Source organism: Entelurus aequoreus, linkage group LG26 (genome assembly GCF_033978785.1).
Source record: "Entelurus aequoreus isolate RoL-2023_Sb linkage group LG26, RoL_Eaeq_v1.1, whole genome shotgun sequence".
Classification (NCBI taxonomy): Eukaryota; Metazoa; Chordata; class Actinopteri; order Syngnathiformes; family Syngnathidae; genus Entelurus; species Entelurus aequoreus.
The window spans coordinates 31,836,100-31,858,599 of NC_084756.1; positions in this window are offsets into that span (position 1 = coordinate 31,836,100).

Genomic DNA, 22,500 nt, shown 5'->3' on the forward strand with positions numbered 1-22,500 from the left:
AAATTGGATGGATGGATGGATATATAATAATATATTTGTTGGATGCTTAGACAATATTAAAGTTTAAAATATATGCAATTGCATCCAGTAGATACATTGTTTTATGTCAAAATGGCAAGAAAGAATACATTTAGTCAGAAAAATGTAGGTATTTATTTACATATGGACATTTTCACGTTTTTATATATAGAATATTTTGTACTTATTGTGATATTTTTATTACTTTTAATCTTTTACAATTTTATTTTTTTAATTTTTTATTTATTTATTTATTTATTTAAAAAAAAAATGTTTATGAATTTATTACACGTTTTATATATAGAATATTTTGTACTTATTGTGATATTTTTATTACTTTTAATCTTTTACAATTTTATTTATTTTATTTTTTATTTATTTATTTATTATTTTTTTTTTTAAATGTTTATGAATTTATTAATCAATCAACAAAACAATACACAACAATTCCACAATAATGCAATCCAATTCCAAAACCAAACCCGTCCCAGCAACATTAAGAACAATAAACCGAGCAATTGAGGACACACAAACATGACACGGAACAATCCAAATGTAGTGAAACAAAACTTAACATTATCGACAACAGCGTCAAAAATGTTTGTTTTTTTTAGCTATTTTTTGCATTTTTAGCTGGAAAGAGAGGGAAGTCTGGGTTTCTCTGCTTAGGCTGCTGCCCCCGTGACCCGACTTTGATAAATTGGAAGAAGATGGATGGATGGATGGATATATAATAATATATTTGTTGGATGGTTAGACAATATTAAAGTTTAAAATATATGCAATTGCATCCAGTAGATACATTGTTTTAAGTCAAAATGGCAAGAAAGAATACATTTAGTCAGAAAAATGTAGGTATTTACTTACATATGTATGGACATTTTCACGTTTTTATATATAGAATATTTTGTACTTATTGTGATATTTTTCTTACCTTTAATCTTTTACAATTTTTTTATTTATTTTTTATTTATTTATTTATTTTTTAATGAATTTATTAATCAATCAACAAAACAATACACAACAATACCACAATAATGCAATCCAATTCCAAAACCAAACCCGTCCCAGCAACATTAAGAACAACAATAAACCGAGCAATTGAGAGCAATTGAGGACACACAAACATGACACGGAACAATCCAAATGTAGTGAAACAAAACTTAACATTATCGACAACAGCATCAAAACATATTTTTTTTAAAACTATTTTTATGCATTTTTAGCTGGATAGACAGGGAAGTCTGGGTTTCTCTGCTTAGGCTGCTGCCCCCGTGACCCGACTTTGAAAAATTGGAAGAAGATGGATGGATGGATGGATGGATATATAATAATATATTTGTTGGATGGTTAGACAATATTAAAGTTTAAAATATATGCAATTGCATCCAGTAGATATATTGTTTTATGTCAAAATGGCAAGAAAGAATACATTTAGTCAGAAAAATTTAGGTATTTACTTACATATGTATGGACATTTTCACATTTTTATATATAGAATATTTTGTACTTTTTGTGATATTTTCTTACTTTTAATCTTTTACAATTTTATTTTTTTTATTTTTTATTTATTTATTTATTTATTAATTTTTTTAAAAAATGTTTATGAATTTATTAATCAATCAACAAAACAATACACAAAAATACCACAATAATGCAATCCAATTCCAAAACCAAACCCATCCCAGCAACATTAAGAACAACAATAAACCGAGCAATTGAGGACAAACAAACATGGCACGGAACAATCCAAATGTAGTGAAACAAAACTTAACATTATCGACAACAGCATCAAAAAATATTTTTTTTAAAAACTATTTTCATGCATTTTTAGCTGGAAAGAGAGGGAAGTCTGGGTTTCTCTGCTTAGGCTGCTGCCCCCGTGACCCGACTTTGAAAAATTGGAAGAAGATGGATGGATATATAATAATATATTTGTTGGATGGTTAGACAATATTCAAGTTTAAAATATATGCAATTGCATCCAGTAGATACATTGTTTTAAGTCAAAATGGCAAGAAAGAATACATTTAGTAAGAAAGATTTTGGTAGTTATTGACATATGTATGTATGGACATTTTTAAGTTTTTTTTTTACTATTTTCATGCATAAAATGTTTTTGTTTTTATATATAGACTATTTTCTACTTAATGTGATTTTTTTTTATTACTATTAATCTTTTACACGTTTTTTAAAAACTATTTTTATGCATAACATTTTTGTTTTACTATTTATTTTTTTTGCGCTTTCATGGCGAGTTTACTGACAGATATAAGTAAGAACTTTACACTACTTTATATTAGAAATGGCAACAGCGGAGGATGAATGTCACATAACAAGAAGATAGAGAATAAGAAGAAGCTTATCGACTACGGCTTCGTCACAGACTACAAAGGCGGACGCGCGCAATTTTTCAGGACTTATGCAGATCCCAAATACAGATCAGCAGGTACCAGAAGGTAATAAGTTGCTTTTGCATAATATTGCGAAACAAACCGCCAGTTAAAATGTCTTACCTTATACACACACACCATAATAACACTCCTATGTTGAAGCACAGTACAATCCATCAAGCGGTGCGGCTTCATAGCTTACCAAAGTCGTACTAAAACATTTTGATAGCTTTTTGAGCGACGTGTGTAATGTTCTATATTTCGGAACGCATGCAATTTTGGTGTTTACTTGAGTCATATTGCCATCATAGTGCAGTCTACACGTATCTCTTATGTTTGACTGCCATCTACTGGTCACACATCATTGCACCATGTACCAAATAAAATTGCTTCGAGGTCGGTAAGCACAACCGTAAAAAAAAAAAAAAAAAAAAAAAAAAAAAAATTCCGTACATTAGTCGCACTGGGCTATAAGGCGCACTGTCGAGTTTTGAGGGGAAAAAAAATATTTTAAGTGAGCCTTGTAGTCCGGAAAATACGGTATATAGAGAACACTTAGAGTTTTACATGCAGGAAACAACGTGCGATACATAAAAATGATGAATGAAATAGATACCTGTATCGTTACTGAAGACGCTTCTTGGCAAAGACGCCACCTTTTTACTTTGCTTTATTTCTCGAATTCGATAGTGTTTCTCACCTTCTTTATCACTCGCACCACTATTATACTAAAAATTTAAAAAAAAATTAAAAAAGAATTATGCATAAAAATAGTAAAAAAAAAAAAAAAAAAAAGGTAAAAGATTAAAAGTTATAAAAAAAAATCACAATAAGTACAAAATATTCTATATATGGTTTGTGCGTCACATCTTTGGTGACTTACCCTGCAGTCGTACGGCATACAAACGCACCGAGTCACCAACGTGTGTGGGATTCTTTGTTTTGGTACTGGATGATACGCGGACTAACGCGCAAAAACCGAATCGCCCGAAAAGCTTGGCGCGTAAAAACCAAGACATTTTTAAAAATAACCCGCCAGCAATGTAAACTTGAGGTCCGGTTATCACATACGGCGGCTTTAAAGCTGCTCTACGTCCGCTCCTCTGCGCGCAACACCTTATTAGTCAGGGTTTACTTGACATTATGTGTTCTATCTTTATATTTATATTCCTCCCCCACCCCCAAACACGACTGTAACAGAAAGAACATTCCAGCAGCGCCTCGTCCTGTACTAAGAGAGAAGGTAATTACATGGAGGGAACAGCATTCTTGGAGGAGACAGACTTGGGGTTTGCACATTGTGCCCATTCATAACATTCTGCTGAGTGGTCATGGCTCAACGTTAACCCGTGCGTGCTCACAGGGGGGGACTGGCGTGCAGAAAAGATCACAAAAATAGGATCAATTATTTTAGTTTTGTTATGTTTTCGGTGTATATATATATATATATATATATATATATATATATATATATATATATATATATATATATATATATATATATATATATATATATATATATATATATATATATATATATATATATATATATATATATATATATATATGTTAACAGGTTATTTGGCATTATTTTCCCCTTAAGACACTTCACAGGTAGTATCTTTTAAGATGTATCTACCGCTTGTCCCTTTCGGGGTCGCGGGGGGTGCCGGAGCCTATCTCAGCTGCATTCGGGTGGAAGGCGGGGTACACCCTGGACAAGTCCCCACCTCATCGCAGGGCCAACACAAATAGACAGACAACATTCTCTTATTATTATAATCAAATGGACAGCAGTCATTTCCATTTCTAATAGAAGTGTTTAGGCCCACTTACAATGACAATAACAACAAATATTGTTTTTCATGAACTGTGTACTTGTATTGTTTGTCCGGGTGGAGGTCCTGCTTTGGAAATAATGTGTACCCCTTTCAGACATTGCATTTAGTTCCCATTAAAACAGACCTGGGCATTCTGCGGGCCGCGGGCCGCATCCGGCCCTTTGTGCGTCCCTGTCCGGCCCGCGTGAGGCCAATTATAAATTACAAAATACATTTTAAAAAGTATCTATATCGAGTGTGCAATACAACGGTACTGCTTTTGTTTTGAAAATCGTTATTTGTATTACTTCCGTGTGGACGTATGCGTGTGCGTGATTGTGAGTGAATGTGAACAGCTGCAATCATTAATTACAAAATAAAGTTGAAAAAACATCTATGTCGTGCGCGCAATACAACTGTGCTGCTTTTATTTTGAAAAGTATTATTTATGGGCGTGTGTCCGTGTGTAACCTGCGAGTGAAGGTGCACATGCAGCGACAAGTGATGCACGGTTTGCACCCGAGACGCTAAAAAGAGAAAAGTTGATGAAGAATGGCGTGTTTCCAACAAGACATGGACTGCCAAGCAACGTTCCCTCTAAGGTGCGCGCCTGCGCAATTGCGCACTGCTCAAGCGTCCGCTGCGCGCAGCAAATATATGCCGCGCACCAAATCAAATCCCATCTGAATTCTAAACAAAATAAACATATTTATTCTATGGAATTTTGCAATGCAACTTTGAGTGACAGTGACAACAAGCGGCCCTAACGGTGTTCGTCAACACCGTTCAATTGAACACCGTTCAATTATTGTAACGTCTATCGAGATGCTTCGAGGCCAGGAATTATATCGATCACTTTATTGAGCAAAACTGTTTATATTCGGACATAACCACACCAAAAACATAAGTAAAACACTTCTATCTCGAAAAACTAGTCATTTTCTGCCGTACAAACCAGGCCAAAACCAACTTGTCACCAACACGCATAGCACTAAACCACTGGTGCGTTTATGGCCACACAAAAAGTCGGACAACTCAAACACCACACAAAGTTACACTATGACTCCTCAGTCATACGTGTGCTTATTTTACTGTCATTTATTATTAATGTTAATTTATTTATATTAGTCATGGACTGCTGTTACACACACTATGTTGAAGTATTACTATTATTATTAATTATTATTATTATTTATCTTACGGTATATATCAAAAATAATATTGAGCAAAATTTAATTGAAATATTGTCGATGTGGCCCTCCAGCAGTGCTCGGGTTGCTCATGCGGCCCCCGGTAAAAATTAATTGCCCACCCCTGCATTAAAACATTCACATGTTGCACAATGAGATGTAAGCAGGGGTAATCTACCACTAGATGGTCGCGTATTACAGACGTCCTTAAAGTTATCATTTTTCCAGCCAATTTTGCTCAAATTCTGCACACATGTGCTCATTAGTCCCGTAAAGGTGTGGGACACATTTTGTGCTGATTCAGCAAAACACGCTCAGGTCACAGCTTGTGTTTTTTGGGTCAACGCCTTGACAATCATTGGTACTTTAACTTTAATCATGTGTACATTCCTGCAACTTCCTGTTTGTAAGAAAATATATTTTTATTAGTATTTATTTAATATACTAACAGCATTTCATGATTCATATTTATAAATGAAGATTCCTAATAAATGACACTAGAATAAGCACACATTTGATTGGTAATGTAACGACCTGGGATGACACTTTATGTGTGGTGTTGGAGTTGTCCGACTTTTTGTGCGGCTGTAAACGCATCACTGGCTAAGTGCCATATGTGCATGTGTTGGCGCAAGTGAGAAAGAGCGAGCGGCTGCTGTTGATATAACAAAGTTGCTTTTGGTCTGGTTTGTGCTGCAGAAAATGACCACTTTTGCTACATATCTTTTTTTTTTTACTAATGTTTTGGTGATGTGTTTATGGCCGACAATAAAGAGTTTTGCTCAGTAAAGTGATGGATGGAATTCATGTCCTCAAAGCGTCTCGACAGACGTTACAATATTTGAACAATGATGACGGAAACTGTTTTCTCTGCCGTGTCTCAAATTGTTATGCGCTTATTTTTTTATTTGATTTTGTGCGTGGCATAGATTTGCCGTGCGCAGAGGACGCTTGAGCAGTGCGCAATAGCACAGGCGCGCACCTTAGAGGGAACGTTGGTCGTGGCCGTAATAAATTTAATTTCTGCAAGAAGGAATCAATAATAATTCATCAAATATGTTCATAACGAGCGCATAAAAAATGTTTACAACCTTCTAAATAAGTTCCTCAACATGATAATAGCCCTCTAGACATGAATGAACTCCTTTCATTCACCTTTGCTCTCTTTAAATCCAATATAGCAATACTGCCTAAGGCTGAGCCAATCAGTGGCCACGATACTGAACAGTTTGGTCTAATCTGTAATATTGCTATTTTTTTAGTTCATTTAGCAACCATTCTTATGCATGCTAAATTTAGGACCCCCAAAACTGTAGATTAGGCTCTAAAAAAAAAAGAAAGAAGCTCGAGGGGTCAAATGTACTCCTCTTTTTCAAGAATAACTGTGTGTGACGGGAAGAAAAGCTCCGGCTCGTTTTTCATGTGTTGCAGACAAGCAACGTGTTTCTGACATCTGACTTTTTTATTAACATGGGTGGTAAAAAGGGAGGTCCTGGCTGGTCCACGGGTATAAGTGTAACCTGGGGTTGTCATGGCAACAACCAAAATACTACAGTGTTCTCCTGATGACAAGCTGGTGTAGCATCCATATGTTTTGGTAGCTATTTTAGCGTTGTTAGTTTTCTAGAGACTTGAGCTTTGAAAGTAAAAAAAAAATAAAATAAAATGTAAGACTTATTTTTAACACTTTAATACACATTAAAATGTCAAAAATGCTCAAAAATAATAATGAATTCAATTCAATGTGTTGTGAATTATTGCCCTACATCAAATATTCCTCTTTTAAGAAATGGGGTAAAATATTACATATTTTGCCATGAAAAAAAGTTTTGACAAAAAGGGCAAAAAACATAGACAAAAATAAAATACAATATTTTTGACAGCTAGATCTAAAGTGGATCTTGAGAAATTAATATATTTATTTTTAAAATTTTTATTGAGACAAAGATTATTCATGTATTTAATATTTGTTTACATACTATGGTATATTATTTGTTTATTATTTATTTGTTCACTGTTGTGTTACAGAGAACAAGGAAATAGGATAACATTGCGACGGTACGAAATGGGGGTAGGATTAAATAAGCTCAGCTTCTTCCTACTCCTTTTCGGACGCGCTGTAGTGAAACAACTGGAAATATGCGACGAATGACATTTGTGTTGTATGCGCGTTTCGAAATCAACTGAAACTGAATATTTATGACTGAGACCCTTCTTGGTCTCAGGGACCAAACTTGATGGACCCTAAAGTTAAAAAAATAAATTTTGTAGCACTTTAGTATGGGGAACATATTCACCATTAATTAGTTGCTTATTAAAGTAACAAAGACTTAATTTCGAGTTATTTGGACACTAGGGGAACATATAAGGGTTAAAGGCCTACTGAAAGCCACTACTACCGACCACACAGTCTGATAGTTTATATATCAATGATGAAATCTTAACATTGCAACACATGCCAATACTTATAAAGTGACATTTTAAAATTCCCGGGAAATATCCGGCTGAAACATCGCGGTATGATGACGTATGCGCGTGACGAAGTCCGAGTAACGGAAGTTATGGTACCCCGTAGAATCCTATACAAAAAGCTCTGTTTTCATTTCATAATTCCACAGTATTCTGGACATCTTTTGCAATTTTTTTAATGAACAATGAAGGCTGCAAAGAAGACAGTTGTAGGTGGGATCAGTGTATTAGCAGCGGACTACAGCAACACAACCAGGAGGACTTTGTTGGAGCGCTAGCCGCCGACTTCACCTTGACTTCCTACATCTCCGGGCCGCCAAACGCATCGGGTGAAGTCCTTCGTCCTTCTGCCGATCGCCGGAACGCAGGTGAGCACGGGTGTTGATGAGCAAATGAGGGCTGGCTGGCGTAGGTGGAGAGCTAATGTTTTTAGCATATCTCTGTGCAGTCCGGTTGCTAAGTTAGCTTCAATGGCGTCGTTAGCACAGCATTGTTAACCTTCGCCAGCCTGGAAAGCATTAACCGTGTATTTACATGTCCACGGTTTAATAGTATTGTTGATTTTCTATCTATACTTCTATATAGTCAGGGGTTTATTTCTTTTGTTTCTATATGCAGTTAAAGCACGATGCTATCACGTTAGCTCGTAGCTAAAGCATTTCGCCGATGTATTGTCGTGGAGATAAAAGGCACTGAATGTCCATTTCGCGTTTTCGACTCTCATTTTCAAGAGGATATAGTATCCGAGGTGGTTTAAAATTCAAATCTGTGATCTACAATAGAAAAAGGAGAGAGTGTGGAATCCAATGAGCCAGCTTGTACCTAAGTTACGGTCAGAGCGAAAAAAGATATGTCTTGCACTGCATTCTAGTCCTTCACTCTAACGTTCCTCATCCACAAATCTTTCATCCTCGCTCAAATTAATGGGGTAATCGTCGCTTTCTCGGTCCGAATCTCTCTCGCTCCATTGTAAACAACGGGGAATTGTGAGGAATCCTAGCTCCTGTGACGTCACGCTACTTCCGGTACAGGCAAGGCTTTTTTTTATCAGCGAGCAAAAGTTGCGAACTTTATCGTCGATTTTCTCTACTAAATCCTTTCAGCAAAAATATGGCAATATCGCGAAATGATCAAGTATGACACATAGAATGGATCTGCTATTCCCGTTTAAATAAAAAAAAATCATTTCAGTAGGCCTTTAAGGTTACTAATAAGCAATTATTCTGAGGGTATTGATTACTGTTTGTATAATAAGATCATGCAGAATAAGGCATTAATAAGTACTTAATAATGACTAATTAAGAGCCAATATGTTACAAATGTGCATGTTAATAGGCTATTAATTAATGGTGGGACATGTGTTCCCCATACTAAAGTGTTACCAAACAAATTGACTGTATGGGTTTTGAAACTCAAAACTATTAAAATCCAAATGCTTTGATTTCAGTGGAAAAAGTTAGGACACCCCTGCTTCGGACTGAGAATCCCCCCCCCCCCCCCCCCCCCTGTAGTGACTTTCGGGCTCGGGGGCCCGCATGATGACCCGCATGCAAAGAGACATCACAGCCCGTCAGAGTAATTACACTTTTGACGCTGATTGCCTCCCATCCCGACTCGTGGCCCTCATTAAATCACATTAACCCTAATTACCATCTCTGGCCCCTCTTGAAGACCCACGTGGTACAATTCCACTCCTGGAGGCTTCTTCTTTCATCCTTTCTAGCCCCGCGTCCAGGATGCCAGGGAGTTTGAAACTGTCTTCACCTCAGGAATGGTTTCCTTGAAGGGCCTCGTCTGTCTCCACTCTCGGTCTTTTTACATCCACCTCCTGATTGGTCGGAGAAGGGAGGGTGTTGTAGCAGCGAGGAGAAGGTGGGGAAGGGGCTTTTATTGTGCGCTACTTTTCATTTTTTAGCTCGTGATATCATTCAACGGCGCGGAAACCCCAAAATGAGCCTCGCCACCAGATGTGTTCCAGTGCAGATAAGGTCTTGAAAGACGGACGTTTATTATTGTGCAGCCTTTGGTGTGGCTTAGAACCAAACCTGCATGAAACGCTGAGTGATGCCTTTCACTTAGGAACCAAAAACAAACACCAGAAGTACAAGCTCAAAGTGCGGCGAAAGGCTTCGGTAGCGATAAATACATTTGCTGCAAAGATGTTTTTATAATTACAACTTATTACAAAACGTGCTCTGCACTTATGTACATGACTGTACATGTCATTTATTGTCAACTTTAAAGCAGGGGTCCCCAAACGTTTAATAAATAACTAAATAAAATTAAAAAAAAAAAAAAAAAAAAATATATATATATATATATATATATATATATATATATATATATATATATATATATATATATATATATATATATATATATATATATATATATATATATATATATATATATATATATAACCACCACCTTGCCCACTAGGAATAAACAAAAGCCTCAAAATAATCCACATAGTCAGAACCCATTTTGGGTTTTCTCACGCACGAGCATATATACCAGTGCACAAAACAAATTGTGAACAAAGTAATCGCTCCTTCTGCCAGTTATTAGTGATAACCACCACCTTGCCCACTATAAATAAACAAAAAGACTCAAAATAATCCACATAGTCAGGACCCATATTGTGTTTTTTCCATGCACGAGCACACATACCAGTGCACAAAACAGATTGTGAACAATGTAAACGCTCCTCCTGCCAGTTATTAGTGATAACCACCACCTTGCCCACTAGAAATAAACAAAAGACTCAAAATAATCCACATAGTCAGAACCCATAATGTGCTTTCTCATGCACGAGCACACACAACAGTGCGCAAAACAGATTGTGAACAATGTGACCGCTCTTCCTGCCAGTTATTAATGATAACCACCATCTTGCCCACTAGAAATAAATAAAACAACTCCAAATAATCCAGAGTCAGAACCCATAATGTGCTTTCTCATGCACAAGCACACATACCAGTGCGCAAAACAAATTGTGAACAAAGTGATCGCTCCTTCTGCCAGTTATTAGTGATAACCACCATCTTGCCCACTAGAAATTAACAAAACGACTCCAAATAATCCGCAAAGCCAGAACCCATAATGTGCTTTCTCATGCACGAGCACACACACCAGTGCGCAAAACAGATTGTGAACAATGTGACCGCTCTTCCTGCCAGTTATTAATGATAACCACCACCTTGCCCACTAGAAATTAACAAAACGACTCCAAATAATCCACATAGTCAGAACCCATAATGTGCTTTCTCATGCACGAGCACACATACCAGTGCACAAAACAAATTGTGAACAAAGTGATCGCTCCTTCTGCCAGTTATTAGTGATAACCACCACCTTGCCCACTATAAATAAACAAAAAGACTCAAAATAATCCACAGTCAGAACCCATATTGTGTTTTTTCATGCACGAGCACACATACCAGTGCGCAAAACGGATTGTGAACAATGTGACCGCTCTTCCTGCCAGTTATTAATGATAACCACCACCTTGCCCACTAGAAATTAACAAAACGACTCCAAATAATCCGCATAGTCAGAACCCATTTTGGGTTTTCTCACGCACGAGCACATATACCAGTGCACAAAACAAATTGTGAACAAAGTAATCGCTCCTTCTGCCAGTTATTAGTGATAACCACCACCTTGCCCACTATAAATAAACAAAAAGACTCAAAATAATCCACAGTCAGAACCCATATTGTGTTTTTTCATGCACGAGCACACATACCAGTGCGCAAAACAGATTGTGAACAATGTGACCGCTCTTCCTGCCAGTTATTAATGATAACCACCACCTTGCCCACTAGAAATTAACAAAACGACTCCAAATAATCCGCATAGTCAGAACCCATTTTGGGTTTTCTCACGCACGAGCACATATACCAGTGCACAAAACAAATTGTGAACAAAGTAATCGCTCCTTCTGCCAGTTATTAGTGATAACCACCACCTTGCCCACTATAAATAAACAAAAAGACTCAAAATAATCCACATAGTCAGGACCCATATTGTGTTTTTTCCATGCACGAGCACATACCAGTGCACAAAACAGATTGTGAACAATGTAAACGCTCCTCCTGCCAGTTATTAGTGATAACCACCACCTTGCCCACTAGAAATAAACAAAAGACTCCAAATAATCCACATAGTCAGAACCCATATTGTGCTTTCTCATGCACGAGCACACACACCAGTGCGCAAAACAGATTGTGAACAATGTGACCGCTCTTCCTGCCAGTTATTAATGATAACCACCATCTTGCCCACTAGAAATGAACAAAACGACTCCAAATAATCCGCATAGTCAGAACCCATTTTGGGTTTTCTCACGCACGAGCACATATACCAGTGCACAAAACAAATTGTGAACAAAGTAATCGCTCCTTCTGCCAGTTATTAGTGATAACCACCACCTTGCCCACTATAAATAAACAAAAAGACTCAAAATAATCCACATAGTCAGAACCCATATTGTGTTTTTTCATGCACGAGCACACATACCAGTGCACAAAACAGATTGTGAACAATGTGAACGCTCCTCCTGCCAGTTATTAGTGATAACCACCATCTTGCCCACTAGAAATGAACAAAACGACTCCAAATAGTCCGCATAGTCAGAACCCATTTTGGGTTTTCTCACGCACGAGCACATATACCAGTGCACAAAACAAATTGTGAACAAAGTAATCGCTCCTTCTGCCAGTTATTAGTGATAACCACCACCTTGCCCACTATAAATAAACAAAAAGACTCAAAATAATCCACATAGTCAGAACCCATATTGTGTTTTTTCATGCACGAGCACACATACCAGTGCACAAAACAGATTGTGAACAATGTGAACGCTCCTCCTGCCAGTTATCAGTGATAACCACCACCTTGCCCACTAGAAATAAACAAAAGACTCAAAATAATCCACATAGTCAGAACCCATAATGTGCTTTCTCATGCACGAGCACACACACCGGTGCGCAAAACAGATTGTGAACAATGTGACCGCTCTTCCTGCCAGTTATTAATGATAACCACCATCTTGCCCACTAGAAATGAACAAAACGACTCCAAATAATCCGCATAGTCAGAACCCATTTTGGGTTTTCTCACGCACGAGCACATATACCAGTGCACAAAACAAATTGTGAACAAAGTAATCGCTCCTTCTGCCAGTTATTAGTGATAACCACCACCTTGCCCACTATAAATAAACAAAAAGACTCAAAATAATCCACATAGTCAGGACCCATATTGTGTTTTTTCCATGCACGAGCACATACCAGTGCACAAAACAGATTGTGAACAATGTAAACGCTCCTCCTGCCAGTTATTAGTGATAACCACCACCTTGCCCACTAGAAATAAACAAAAGACTCCAAATAATCCACATAGTCAGAACCCATATTGTGCTTTCTCATGCACGAGCACACACACCAGTGCGCAAAACAGATTGTGAACAATGTGACCGCTCTTCCTGCCAGTTATTAATGATAACCACCATCTTGCCCACTAGAAATGAACAAAACGACTCCAAATAATCCGCATAGTCAGAACCCATTTTGGGTTTTCTCACGCACGAGCACATATACCAGTGCACAAAACAAATTGTGAACAAAGTAATCGCTCCTTCTGCCAGTTATTAGTGATAACCACCACCTTGCCCACTATAAATAAACAAAAAGACTCAAAATAATCCACATAGTCAGAACCCATATTGTGTTTTTTCATGCACGAGCACACATACCAGTGCACAAAACAGATTGTGAACAATGTGAACGCTCCTCCTGCCAGTTATTAGTGATAACCACCATCTTGCCCACTAGAAATGAACAAAACGACTCCAAATAGTCCGCATAGTCAGAACCCATTTTGGGTTTTCTCACGCACGAGCACATATACCAGTGCACAAAACAAATTGTGAACAAAGTAATCGCTCCTTCTGCCAGTTATTAGTGATAACCACCACCTTGCCCACTATAAATAAACAAAAAGACTCAAAATAATCCACATAGTCAGAACCCATATTGTGTTTTTTCATGCACGAGCACACATACCAGTGCACAAAACAGATTGTGAACAATGTGAACGCTCCTCCTGCCAGTTATCAGTGATAACCACCACCTTGCCCACTAGAAATAAACAAAAGACTCAAAATAATCCACATAGTCAGAACCCATAATGTGCTTTCTCATGCACGAGCACACACACCGGTGCGCAAAACAGATTGTGAACAATGTGACCGCTCTTCCTGCCAGTTATTAATGATAACCACCATCTTGCCCACTAGAAATGAACAAAACGACTCCAAATAATCCGCATAGTCAGAACCCATTTTGGGTTTTCTCACGCACGAGCACATATACCAGTGCACAAAACAAATTGTGAACAAAGTGATCGCTCCTTCTGCCAGTTATTAGTGATAACCACCACCTTGCCCACTAGAAATTAACAAAACCACTCCAAATAATCCGCAAAGTCAGAACCCATATTGTGCTTTCTCATGCACGAGCACACATACCAGTGCACAAAACAGATTAACAATGTAAACCCTACTCCTGCCAGTTATTAGTGATAACCACCACCTTGCTCACTATAAATAAACAAAAAGACTCAAAATAATCCACATAGTCAGAACCCATATTGTGTTTTTTCATGCACGAACACACATACCAGTGTGCAAAACAGATTGTGAACAAAGTGATCGCTCCTTCTGCCAGTTATTAGTGATAACCACCACCATGCCCACTAGAAATGAACAAAACAACTCCAAATAATCTACAAAGTCAGAACCCATAATGTGCTTTCTCATGCACGAGCACACATACCAATGCGCAAAACAAATTGTGAACAAAGTGATCGCTTCTTCTGCCAGTTATTAGTGATAACCACCACTTTGTCCACTAGAAATTAACAAAACGACTCCAAATAATCCGCAAAATCAGAACCCATGATGTGCTTTCTCATGCACAAGCACACAAACCAGTGCGCAAAACAGATTAACAATGTGACCACTCCTCCTGCCAGTTATTAATGATAACCACCATCTTGCCCACTAGAAATAAACAAAAGACTCAAAATAATCCACATAGTCAGAACCCATAATGTGCTTTCTCATGCACGAGCACACACACCAGTGCGCAAAACAGATTGTGAACAATGTGACCGCTCCTCCTGCCAGTTATTAATGATAACCACCATCTTGCCCACTAGAAATTAACAAAACGACTCCAAATAATCCGCAAAGTCAGAACCCATAATGTGCTTTCTCATGCACGAGCACACATACCAGTGCGCAAAACAAATTGTGAACAAAGTGATCGCTCCTTCTGCCAGTTATTAGTGATAACCACCACCTTGCCCTCTAGAAATAAACAAAACCACTCCAAATAATCCGCAAAGTCAGAACCCATATTGTGCTTTCTCATGCACGAGCACACATACCAGTGCACAAAACAGATTGTTAACAATGTAAACCCTACTCCTGCCAGTTATTAGTGATAACCACCACCTTGCTCACTATAAATAAACAAAAAGACTCAAAATAATCCACATTGTCAGAACCCATATTGTGTTTTTTCATGCACGAACACACATACCAGTGTGCAAAACAGATTGTGAACAAAGTGATTGCTCCTTCTGCCAGTTATTAGTGATAACCACCACCTTGCCCAATAGAAATGAACAAAACAACTCCAAATAATCCACAAAGTCAGAACCCATAATGTGCTTTCTCATGCACGAGCACACATACCAATGCGCAAAACAAATTGTGAACAAAGTGATCGCTTCTTCTGCCATTTATTAGTGATAACCACCACCTTGTCCACTAGAAATTAACAAAACGACTCCAAATAATCCGCAAAATCAGAACCCATAATGTGCTTTCTCATGCACGAGCACACATACCAGTGCGCAAAACAAATTGTGAACAAAGTGATCGCTTCTTCTGCCAGTTATTAGTGATAACCACCACCTTGTCCACTAGAAATTAACAAAACGACTCCAAATAATCCGCAAAATCAGAACCCATAATGTGCTTTCTCATGCACAAGCACACAAACCAGTGCGCAAAACAGATTAACAATGTGACCACTCCTCCTGCCAGTTATTAATGATAACCACCATCTTGCCCACTAGAAATAAACAAAACAACTCCAAATAATCCGCAAAGTCAGAACCCATAATGTGCTTTCTCATGCACAAGCACACACATCAGTGCGCAAAAGAGATTACGAATAAAGTGGTAGCTTCTCCCGGCAGTTATTAGTGATAACTGCCACCTTGTTTAGTAGAATGAACTCAAAAGACTCAAAACAATACACAGAATCAGCACGTATAGTGTTATCGTTATAAAAGTAGTGAATACCATCTCAAAACAAAAATGCACACAGATATATATTGGATGTAAATCAACAATTTCCTTGTTCATGACCACTTTTGTTTTTATTTTTTATTTTTATTTTTGGCTGCTGGATTTGTTTTGTCATACATTTTCCAGGGCGTTTTGATCATTTAACATTTGTATTGAATATTGGAATCTAAAGTATTTAAGTCCGCCTTAAGAACCGCACATGCATTGCTTTCTATTTAGACTGAACACAATCAAAGATTTGAACATGAACAGCTGTTACCTTCTGTTTGTGTTAAAGACATTATTCGCTGGTTTGTGATCACCAGGTGGGATCATTAGGACAAATAGACTGATATCCTGCTGCAGCATTTATTCAACTATTTGTTTTTCATCAGAAGTGCTCCAACACTGCGCTCCGTGGCCTGCTGTTATGGCACTGTCATATTTTCCCCTCATAAATGCTGGACATGGAATGGTGTGAGATTGTTGTTTGCACCCTGAGCAGGAAATGAAACACTAAAGGAAAGGAGGGATGGAGGGGAAGGTGTGGTTTTCTTTCTTTCTTTCTTTCTTTTTCTCTTTTTCTTTCTTTACTTTTTACTTTCTTTCCGTCTTTCTTTGTATTTTATTTTTTCTTTCTTTCTAATTTCATTCTTTCTTTTTCAGTTCTTTCTTTCTTTCTTTCTTTCTTTCTTTCTTTCTTTCTGTCTTTCTGTCTTTCTTTCTGTCTTTCTTTCTTTTTTCTGTCTTTCTTTCTTTTTTCTGTCTTTCTTTCTTTTTTCTGTCTTTCTGTCTTTCTTTCTGTCTTTCTTTCTTTTTTCTGTCTTTCTTTGTATTTTTTTTCTTTACTTCTATTTTCATTCTTTTTTTTTCTTTCTATTTTCTGTCTTTAATTCTTTCTTTCATTCTTTCTTTCATTCTTTCTTTTTTCTTTTTGTCTGTCTTTCTTTGTATTTTTCTTTTTTGTTTATTTCTATTTTCAGTCTTTTTTCTTGCTATTTTCTTTCTTTCTTTCTTTCCTTTCTTTCTGTATTTCTTTCTGTCTAATTATTTGTTTCTTTCTTTCTTTTTCTTTCTTTCTTTCAATTTTTTTTCTTTCTTTCTTTGTCCTTTCTTTCTTCTTTCTTTTCTTTTTTTCTTTGTATTTTCTTTTAATATTTTCTTTATTTCTTTCTTTCTTTAGTTGTTTTCTTTCTATTTTCATTCTTTCATTTTCTTTCGTTTTCTTTCTTTTTTCTTTCTTTCTTTATTTATTTCTTTGTCCTTTTTTCTTTCTTCTTTTTTTCTTTGTATTTTCTTTTAATTTTTTCTTTTTCTTTTTCCTTTTTTTTCTGTTTTTGTATTTTTCTTTTTGGTTTTTTCTTTCTATTTTCATTCTTTTTTTTCTTTCTATTTTCTTTCTTTCTTTCTTTCTTTGTTTTTATTTTTCTTTCATTATTTCTTTATTTCCTACTTTCTTTTTTATTTATTTCTGTCTTTATTTTTCTTTTTTCTTTCTTTCCTCTTTCTTTCTTTCTTTCTTTCTTTCTTTCTTTCTTTCTTTCTTTGTATGTTCTTTATTTAGATTTTTTCTTTCTATTTTCATTTTCTTTTTCTTTCTTTCTAACTTTTTTCTTTCTGTCCTTTTTTCTTTCTTTCAATGTTTTTCTTTGTTTCTTTGTCCTTCTTTCTTTCTTTCTTGGTAATGACTATAGAGCGCACTGGTATGTAAGCCACACCCACTAAATTCTAGAAGAATTTGTTTTTCCATATATTAGCCACACCGGACTATAAGCTGCAGATATATACGTTGCGAAATGAGTTGTTTACGCAGAAATATTTTGTAAATGTTTATTTACATACCTTAATTGTTTCCAAACCGTGCTTGTAACACGGCAGTGAAACAGAACTAATCGTCATGGGCCCATCAGCAGCTGAAGCTAACTCTCCAATCAGCTAAGCAGACTTAATAACCCCACGGTGACGTTTTGGTGAATTTACTAAACTGAAACAATAAAAAAAGGCCATTGTAAGTTAATAACATAAACAAAGACACTCGTAAACGTGTTAGCATTTTAGCTAATGCTAATGACGCTTGCTTCGTTACATTACGATAGCACGTTCAAGTATGTTTGAAAACACTCCTACAGACATCACAAATGTAAGTGAGAATTGTTTTAGTTATATTGTAAAACTTACAAACTTTTGCTTGGCGTGATGAATAAGGAATCCATACGAGTAGAAACGCTACGAACAGCACTTCTACTTACGGTTCACAGCTCAGTTCGAACAGAAAGGGCAATGCAGCACCTGCAGTGAGCAAACTCATCCAAAAGATGGCAACCATAGAACAAACAATAACACCTATGTTGTGTATTTGCTTGTTTTTTTTTTCAAAGCTATTTGCATTATGACCGTCAGTGAAGAAAAATCCATAAATCAGGCGCACCATTTTATAAGCCGCAGGGTTTAAAGTCTTGGATCATACACAATATTTGAGTTCCTGCAGTTAGGGCCTGATCTACTAAGATCCAAACAACAAGTACTAAATTGTGTTGCATGTGCTATCAGTGGGCGTGTTACCGGCGTTCTACTGAGACTGCGTGTGCAATTGATAAGGTGTGCAGGCTGCCCTAATGTACTACGAGTCGTCACCATGGAGACACTCATTTTCTGTACATATGGCATCATGCTCCAAACCGTGGTGTTTTGCTATGTTGTGAAATATGCAGCGCACTACTATAATCTTTGACACCTTTTCTGGGCTGTGTAGAAACACAAGCAACACTTTTATTAGCACGCCGAATGTGCACTCTGGGAGACGCCGATTGTGCAATAAGAAAAAAAAGCAGTGCAATATTGCATCTGTTATGTTGCAGATGCAAGAAAATGCATGTTGCAAGATTTTTTTAGCATGTATCTATGAAATAAACGTCAATAAAAAACCAACTGACACCATTGTTTTGGTGTCCGCTGTCACCAAATCGGCCCTTCCGTCATTTATTAATTTATCGGCTGACGCAAAACAGTTTCAGCCTTGATGAATCACAATGCGAGTGCTAAATGATTACATTTATATATATATATATATGATAATCATCATATATTCTGCATTTACAAGAAGACAAACAAGACAGGTAATATTACCTTTATTCTGTCACTGCTGTGTTGTGCAAAATACTTCTCAATAAATGAGCATGTGTTTAAAGAGAGCTACCGTTTGCGTTCCGTTTTCTCATGCACTCCAAATCATTATTAAACATGAATAAATACAACTTAAAGGAATTTTAGGAATAAATAACATCGTCTTTCGAATTACTGTCTGCTTCCAATTAACGCCCGGACTTCTTTGCACTTTAGGTAAATAAACGCCAAGAGCATGTCCAACATTTCCCAGTAAGTGCAACATTTAGAAAAGTAAAAGGGCGCTTTTGATACATTTTGTTCATAAAATCAGCTAAAACCTGCTAAATCCAACCAATCCAAGGCCAAATTATACCAAAAAAACAAAGAAAAGCAAGCAATTTGGACGCTCTTTATTTACAGTGTTTAAGGATGGAAATATTATTCTGAAAATGTATTAATATTTTGATTGTTTTTATATGGAGTAGATGGAGTCAACACGCCCGGACTTCTTTGCACTTTAGGTAAATAAACGCCAAGAGCATGTCCAAAATTTCCCAGTAAGTGCAACATTTAGAAAAGTAAAAGGGCGCTTTTGATACATTTTGTTCATAAAATCAGCTAAAACCTGCTAAATCCAACCAATCCAAGGCCAAATTATACCAAAAAAACAAAGAAAAGCAAGCAATTTGGACGCTCTTTATTTACAGTGTTTAAGGATGGAAATATTATTCTGAAAATGTATTAATATTTTGATTGTTTCTATGGAGTAGATGGAGTCAACACTTTGAAGTTTCCATTTTTTTTTTAAAGCACATTCTACATATTTTTCGCCCAAATTATCATATTTTAGAGCGCGCCAGGACTATAAACCGCACCCACTAAATTTTAGAAGAAACTTTTTTTTTTCGTGCCAACAATTTGAGGGTTCCTGGTTCGATCCCCAACTTCCGCCGTCCGAGTCACGTTCGTTGTGTCCTTGAGCAAGACACGTCACCCTTGCTCCTGATGGGTCGTGGTTAGGGCCTTGGGGTGTGAATGTGTGTGTGAATGGGTGAATGTGGAAATAGTGTCAAAGCGCTTTGAGTACTTTGAAGGTAGGAAAGCGCTATACAAGTATAACCCTCGATACTACTATGATTACATTGATATCTTTTGGCATCACAATATATTTTTTCGTTTTTTTTTACAATTTACATTATGTTTATAAACACATGAGGACTTAAATTATGACCAATGTATGATCCTGTAACTACTTGGGGACGGCGTGGCGAGGTTGGGAGCGTGGCCGTGCCAGCAACCTGAGGGTTCCTGGTTCGATCCCCACCCATCAACCTCGTCATGTCCCTTGTGTCCTTGAGCAAGACACTTCACCCTTGCTCCTGATGGGTCCTGGTTAGCGCCTTGCATGGCAGCTCCCGCCATCAGTGTGTGAATGTGTGTGTGAATGGGTGAATGCGGAAATAGTGTCAAAGCGCTTTGAGTACCTTGAAAGTAGAAAAGCGCTATAACCCTTTTAAAAAAAAAATGTTTTACTTGGTATCGGATTGATACCCAAATTTGTGGTATCATCCAAAACTAATGTAAAGTATCAAACAACAGAAGAATAAGTGATTATTACTTTTTAACAGAAGTGCAGATAGAACATGTTAAAAGAGAAAGTAAGCGGATATTAACAGTAAATGAACAAGTAGATTAATAATTCATTTTCTACCACTTGTCCTTAATAATTTTGACAAAATAATAGAATGATAAATGACACAATTTGTTACCGCATATGTCAGCAGCTAAATTAGGAGCCTTTGTTTGTTTACTTACTAATAAAAGACAAGTTGTCTTCTATGTTCACTATTTTATTTAAGGACAAACTCGCAATAAGAAACATGTTTAATGTACCCTAAGATTTGTTGTTAAAATAAAGCCAATAAACTGGGTAACACATGGCACACTGACAAAGCTTAACCTATTTCGACTATAACAATCTACAAGGTTAATATAGGTTGCTTCTCTTTCTTCCCCTCCATTTTTCTGCATTCTTTCGTATCTCTAGTTATCATTACGTATATGTATTGTTGCATTTGGACAACTGTATTGTTGATAATAAAAGTAAATTGGTATTGTTCATTATCATTAGCGCTATTTCTATTAGTATCCGTATTGCTCCATTTGCAGTGTAATAATGCTCATTGTCATTTCTGTATTAGTTTTTATTTTTCGCTAACTGCTTATTTGCTATCACTTTTACCATACATGTCTTATTTGCTGATGTTGCTCTATTGTTGTTGTTGTTGTTATTGTTGTGTTTGCTGTTGTTGTTTTTTGTCTCTCTGTCTTTTCCCCCTCTTGTCCCCACAATTTCCCCCTCTGTCTTCCTTTTTTTCCTCTTTCTATCCCCTCCTGCTCCGGCCCGGCTGCACCAAATGATAACATAAATACATTTAATAAAGTCAAATACAAGTAAGGCGACAAGAGAAGCATCCTACACTTCTCTTTTGTAAAGTAAATCTGAACAGTATTGCTCCATTTGCAGTGTAAAAATGCTCATTGTCATTTCTGTATTATTTTTTATTTTTCGCTAACTGCTTATTTGCTATCACTTTTACCATACATGTCTTATTTGCTGATGTTGCTCTATTGTTGTTGTTGTTGTTATTGTTGTGTTTGCTGTTGTTGTTTTTTGTCTCTCTGTCTTATCCCCCTCTCGTCCCCACATTTTCCCCCTCTGTCTTCCTTTTTTTCCCTCTTTCCATCCCCTCCTGCTCCGGCCCGGCTGCACCAAATGATAACATAAATACATTTAATAAAGTCAAATACAAGTAAGGCGACAAGAGAAGCATCCCACACTTCTCTTTTGTAAAGTAAATCTGAACAGTATTGCTCCATTTGTAGTGTAATAATGCTCATTGTCATTTCTGTATTATTTTTTATTTTTTGCTAACTGCTTATTTGCTATCACTTTTACCATACATGTCTTATTTGCTGATGTTGCTCTATTGTTGTTGTTGTTGTTGTTGTTATTGTTGTGTTTGCTGTTGTTGTTTTTTGTCTCTCTGTCTTATCCCCCTCTTGTCCCCACAATTTCCCCCTCTGTCTTCCTTTTTTTCCTCTTTCCATCCCCTCCTGCTCCGGCCCGGCTGCACCAA